This window comes from Poecilia latipinna, unplaced genomic scaffold (genome assembly GCF_001443285.1).
Source record: "Poecilia latipinna isolate Pla-1442-1.1 unplaced genomic scaffold, P_latipinna-1.0 Scaffold331, whole genome shotgun sequence".
NCBI lineage: Eukaryota > Metazoa > Chordata > Actinopteri > Cyprinodontiformes > Poeciliidae > Poecilia > Poecilia latipinna.
Genome location: NW_015112947.1, coordinates 456,192 through 461,621, shown reverse-complemented (window position 1 = coordinate 461,621; position 5,430 = coordinate 456,192). Strand labels below are relative to the sequence as shown.

Sequence of the window (5,430 nt, the reverse complement as noted above, 5' to 3'; positions counted from 1 at the left end):
GTGTGTGCGTGTGTGTGTGTGTGCTCAGCTGTCAGCTCCATGACGACACAAGCAGCTGCTATTATTAGCTTAACTTTGATCCAGCTTTGTTCACTAATAAAACTCTCTTCACCTTCGTGCTTCGAGTTTTCAGCTCCTGACAAGCTGAGCAAAAAAAAGATCAAACACGTCTTCTTCTTCTTCTTCTTCTTCTTCTCCTCCTCCTCCTCCTCCGCCATCGTTCCCGTCAGCGTGCCTCAGACTCAGAAACGCCGCTGTAGTTTCTTAGCAACCACTAGACTCATGAAAAAATAATGAAGCAGAGTGAGAAGGTGCTGTAATCTGTGTGCTTCCTGCAGCGAGACTCACTGAAAATAACTGTGATTTATTGGACTCTGAGGGGTCAGAGGTCGAGCCTCAGCCGTTCCCACAGCATCCAGCGAGCGTCCGACGCTGTGGCAGCGATCAGACGACTGGAACCGACAGCATGAAGTTGCTTCTGACTCATTTTAGCAAAGAAGAGCATCGGAGAAATGACTGGAGTTATTAAGTCCAGATTTCCCAGAAGTCGCCGTTTTAAGAGACAGATGAGCTAAAAATACTGGGAAATGGAGCAAACAGCCTGAAACGAGCTAAAAATACAACCGAAGAAAAGAAACCAGCAAGAGCTGTGCTCAGTTTTCACCTAAACAAAGAGAAACACAGTCTCACAAATACCGCTGTGAATCAGGGCATTGCAGGAAAAAAGCCGTACATTTTTAGATAAATCCTAGAAATTTTCTAGCAAACATTTTTGAGATTTCTGAGTTTCAAAAATTAAAAATGTTCAACTTTGGAAAATCAGAAATTTCCATGTTTTTTCTAGACATTTTCAGAGTTTAAGCTCAATATTTTGGAGTTTTTTTTCTTGCACATTTTTGACTCCAAAATTTTCTCTTTTTTTTTCTAGATTAATTTTTAAAAATTCTGTGTGTGAAGCTGGTGGCAGCATGATGCTGTGGGGAAGCCGATCAAATGGAAAAAATCTGGAAGAAACAGAAAAAGATTTTAGACTGAAGCAGAGGTTCACCTCGCCTTTTGAGTTGAGTGGCCTAGTCAAAGTCACACTTAAATGTATCCAATCTGATTTATTTGAGCTATTTCACAAATATATTATTTCTAAACATTTTAAAAGCATGTGTAATTTTCTTTATTTCCCAACAGGGCATGACTGGTCTGTCACATGAAAGCCCGACAGAACACTCTGAAGTTTCACTGTGAATGTTTCAAACACAAGTCAGAAAGTTGTGAAGGAGGAAGAACTCGGATCATTCCAGGAACAGATTGACTCTGAGGTTCTGCATCAGATATAAAACCGTTTTTCCCACGGCTGATGGAGAATTTTACCTCTTTAAAGTCAAATCTCCTGTTTGATTCGAACAGTTTGCAAAAAAAACCCCGAGAAATGAGCCGAGATGGAGAGCGGTATAGTCCAAGTCAGGATGAGACAACGATGCAGTGAGTGTCCAGATGTGGATTGACACGGCAGACATGGCGCCCTGAGGAGGGACAAGCTGCAGAGGGGTGAAAGGTCAGGATGATGGAGTCAAACATCTTCCTGCTCGGTAGGTGAGGTTTGAATCAAGGGATGAATACAAATACACACCACACTTTTCAGATTGATATAAAGAAAAAATGTTTTTAAAAATAAGACATTATTTGTTTTGTCAGATAAAATCCGTTAATATGCTGGTGTTTATGAAAATGTCAAACTCCCAGAAAAACAACTGAATTGTGTTTCTGTGAATTTTAATGTTTCAAATTGAAGAGTTTAGTTTTAATTCTGAATTTTAGTGTGTAATTTAAAGCTCTTGGATCAACCTGTTTCTGTTTTAATTGCACTGTAAAAACTGACTGCTGTCTGTTTCCTCAGCGTTGAGTCGCATCGTTTGCTGGAACAATTTTTAACTGCATTTGAGGAGAAATCGGAAACAATAAAGCAGAAAAAGAGATTATCCGGATGTTTCCTCTGTGTTTGTGGAAGCCGTAAAGTCGGCATATGTTTGCTTTTAAACGCAGATTTAGAGTTTCAGAGCCGACTCAGTGATCAGTGAAGAGCTTTAAACCGTCCAGCTGCTCCTGCCGGCAGAAGCTGCTCATTATGGACGAATTAAACGAGCCGCAGCGAGCTGTAATCACCGTGTGTGTGTGTGTGTGTGTGTGTGTGTGTGTGTGTGTGTGTGTGTGTGTGTGAAATGGGCGCTCTGCAGTAGATGCTCTGGCTCCTGTTGCTAGGCGAACGCTGGCATCAGAGCGGCCTCAGCAGCCAATGGCGTTGGAGGAGCAGAACTCCTGACCAATCAGGTGCTGCGCTGAGGTTCAGGGTCCAGCTGATTTCTCAATGGGGTTCTGAAGAGCCGGACATCAAAGCAGGTATCTGCAGTTATTTTCACACACACACACACACACACACACACGCACACACACACACACACGCACACCTCCACACACACACGCGCACCCTGGTGCTGCTTTGACTGGGCCGTTGTTGGCTGAAATGATCTGTAATTCTGTATTTTTCATCTTTTCTTTCTTCCTTCTATTTTGTCACTTTTCGGCTCATCTCTAAATGTTTGTGAAAGAGTTAAAAGATTTTAAAAAATCATTAAATCTGGTTTTATTGTGTGAGGCAGTTTTTACTTCATGGCAGTAATTATTGCTGTATTTATTAATGAAATCAGGGATTCAGTTAAAAACACGCAGGAGGATCTCACTGCGAAAACGAGTTGAAGAATTTATGTTTGCTTGGATTCAATTAATATTAAATTATTTACTATTTCTGTTCTCATTGTTAATAACATAAAGGAAAAGCACTGAACATTGTCAGACATTAAATAAAATAGGTCAGTACTGACATTAATGTAAATATTTTATTCCAGTAAAGTCAGTGAACTAATGCAAACTCCTTTCTTTATTATAGTTTATTGGGTTTTAAACGTGTTCATCATTCTAGTTTTGCATTTTATTAGTAAAACTTTTTCTGGAAAATGATTTTCCAACCAGAAACAGATTTCAGATTCCTCCAACAGTCACAAAAACTAAAAACCTAAAAAACATGAAAATGTTGCAACTGGAGCTGAAATTCAAACTGACTTGTGACGAATTATATTTCCTTCCTAATACATGCTGAACTTTGTTTGATTTATTGAAGTTATTGGTGTTTCTAAGCAGCTTCAACCAGGAAACGTTTGAATTTCTGACATTTGGATCATTTTAAATGTCAAACTTTAACGTCCACTTCAATCATCACAATGTTTGCAGATTTCTGTGGGTTTAAACATCAGATTTATGTTTAATATTCAGATGTTTTGATATTTCTCCTGTTTCTGACTGCTCCGTCTCCCTCCTCGTGTTTTTACGTCTGTTTTTTTCCGCCTGAGTGTTTCCAGCTATTGTCCTCGTTCCTTCAGCTGAACCTGCTTTAAATATTCACAACATTATGTAAGATTACGCAAGAACAGAGGGAGTGAGGGGGGATCATGGGAAGTGATGAATATTTCACACTCGCTCCACGAAGAGGCTGGAAATAAAAACCCTGTGATTGTTCACTTCTGTAAGTCGGTTTGCTTTCTGCTCTCCCAGCGGACTGTAGCGGACGCTCACTGTAAAAATCACTTTTCACACCGTCATAAAATAACGCATGATGCTAAAATTTAGCTCATAAAATCAGTGGCATGAAGACAACATTCAGATCATTTTCTGGAGAGAAAGACGTTTCAAAGTGAAAGATAATGAGAGGAAACGACTGTTTTAATTTAACACATAAAACTCAGTTTTTATAATTTTATAAGTAAATGGGATTTATTTAGCAGATATTAATTTGTTGAACATTTGTCCATGTCTTTGCACTAAATTATTTCTTGTAACTCGTCTAAATAAATCCCGTTTTATTGCTGGTTTTTAAGTGCAGCTCTGAGGAACTGATGGTCGGCCATCTTGGATCTCTTCATGTCCTCCAGAATGAATCTGTTCGTTTCCACGGCGACTGCCTTCAGCTGATCGTTCAGTGTAACATGGAGAAGATCCAGCATGAAAACAAATCTCATTTCAAACAGTAAAATGTCAGAGAAAAAAATTAAATAATTAAGAAGTAAACAAAAAAAACATATTTCATATCCAAAAGGAAGAAGATGAATCTTGTCTCATCCAAATTTTTCCCATATTAAACACATTTACACATTTAATGTTTACTCCACATCATAATTTCTACTCTTTTTAAATTATATCTGTACAATTAATTTATTATTATTCAGTTACGCCACTTTATGATTCACGTCATTCTGCCAGAGATTTTAAATATTATGACGGCATGAAGAGATTTATTGGTTTATTTTTATTTTAAACTTTCTGAAGGTGAACCTGATCCTGTTTATCTGATTTTATGTATAATTTGTTGATTCAATCACCAGAAACTCTTAAAGGAAACCAAACGTTTGTTCATCTGGAGTTTCATCTGCTGAAATATTTACTGAAAATAAACTCAGATGTGTCAGAAGTTTATGTCAGGAAAACCAAAAGGTTTGACCCAGTCAAGCCGTTTTAAAGACCGTAAACTCTGGTGCTTTTCAAGTTTCAAAAAAATGTTCTCACCAAGTTTCCCGGATTTTAAAAAATATAAATAATTTTGATAATTCTAACTAAACTAAAACAGGAAATGTGATTTAACTTCAAATGATGAGAAAAACGTCTTTTGTGTCTTTTTATTCAGTGTATGTAAACATTTGGTTGCAACTGTATGAAACAAAAATCTAAAACTTGTGTTAAAAACCGAGTGCAGCAGCAGAAGTGGGAGAGCCTCGCTGGTAGGAAGCGTCCTCTGGTCTCTGCAGAGTGATGCTCTGTCCTGGAACGTCTCTGACAGCGCTCAGGGTCTGGAGACAAAGATCCAGAAATGAGAGATGCTTGACTCCGTCTCCTGACCCTCTGCCGGGTCTGCATGCTGCTGATAAGCGGCCATGCTTCTGTGCTTTCATGCTTCGAATCGTATCAAAAGCACATCCTGGTGTGTGATCGGGTTTTTTAATCACTGCAGAGCTAAATTCAGATAATCACTTTGGCATTCTGTGTCTCTTTCCAGTGGATGTGACAGAAATGAGTCCTGTGTAATTACAGCCTGTCTTCCTCTTTTATCTGAAATGTTCACACTCACATCGACTGACGGAGGGAAATTTGTAACAACACTCAGCAGAGACAAAAGCTTTCTCTTCTCCATTGTGCTCCACTGTAAGCCAGCTTTATTCTGACGGTTATCAGGCAGACGTGTGTGTGTGTGTGTGTGTGTGTGTGTGTGTGTGTGTGTGTGTGTGTGTGTAAATATATATATATATATATATATATATATATATATATATATATATATATATATATATATATATATATGTGTATCTCTCCTCTCAGTAAATAGAACTCCCT

At 38.4% G+C, this 5,430-nt stretch overlaps 1 long non-coding RNA gene across 1 annotated transcript; it reads left to right on the top strand.

Annotated features, from left to right (window-relative positions):
• Nucleotides 1-981: 981 nt before the first annotated feature.
• On the top strand, nucleotides 982-1,634 carry LOC106949221 (uncharacterized). The gene is made up of 3 exons (XR_001425334.1): nucleotides 982-1,060; nucleotides 1,183-1,313; nucleotides 1,402-1,634. It is a non-coding gene; the product is annotated as an uncharacterized LOC106949221 (long non-coding RNA).
• The last annotated feature ends 3,796 nt before the right edge of the window (nucleotides 1,635-5,430 follow it).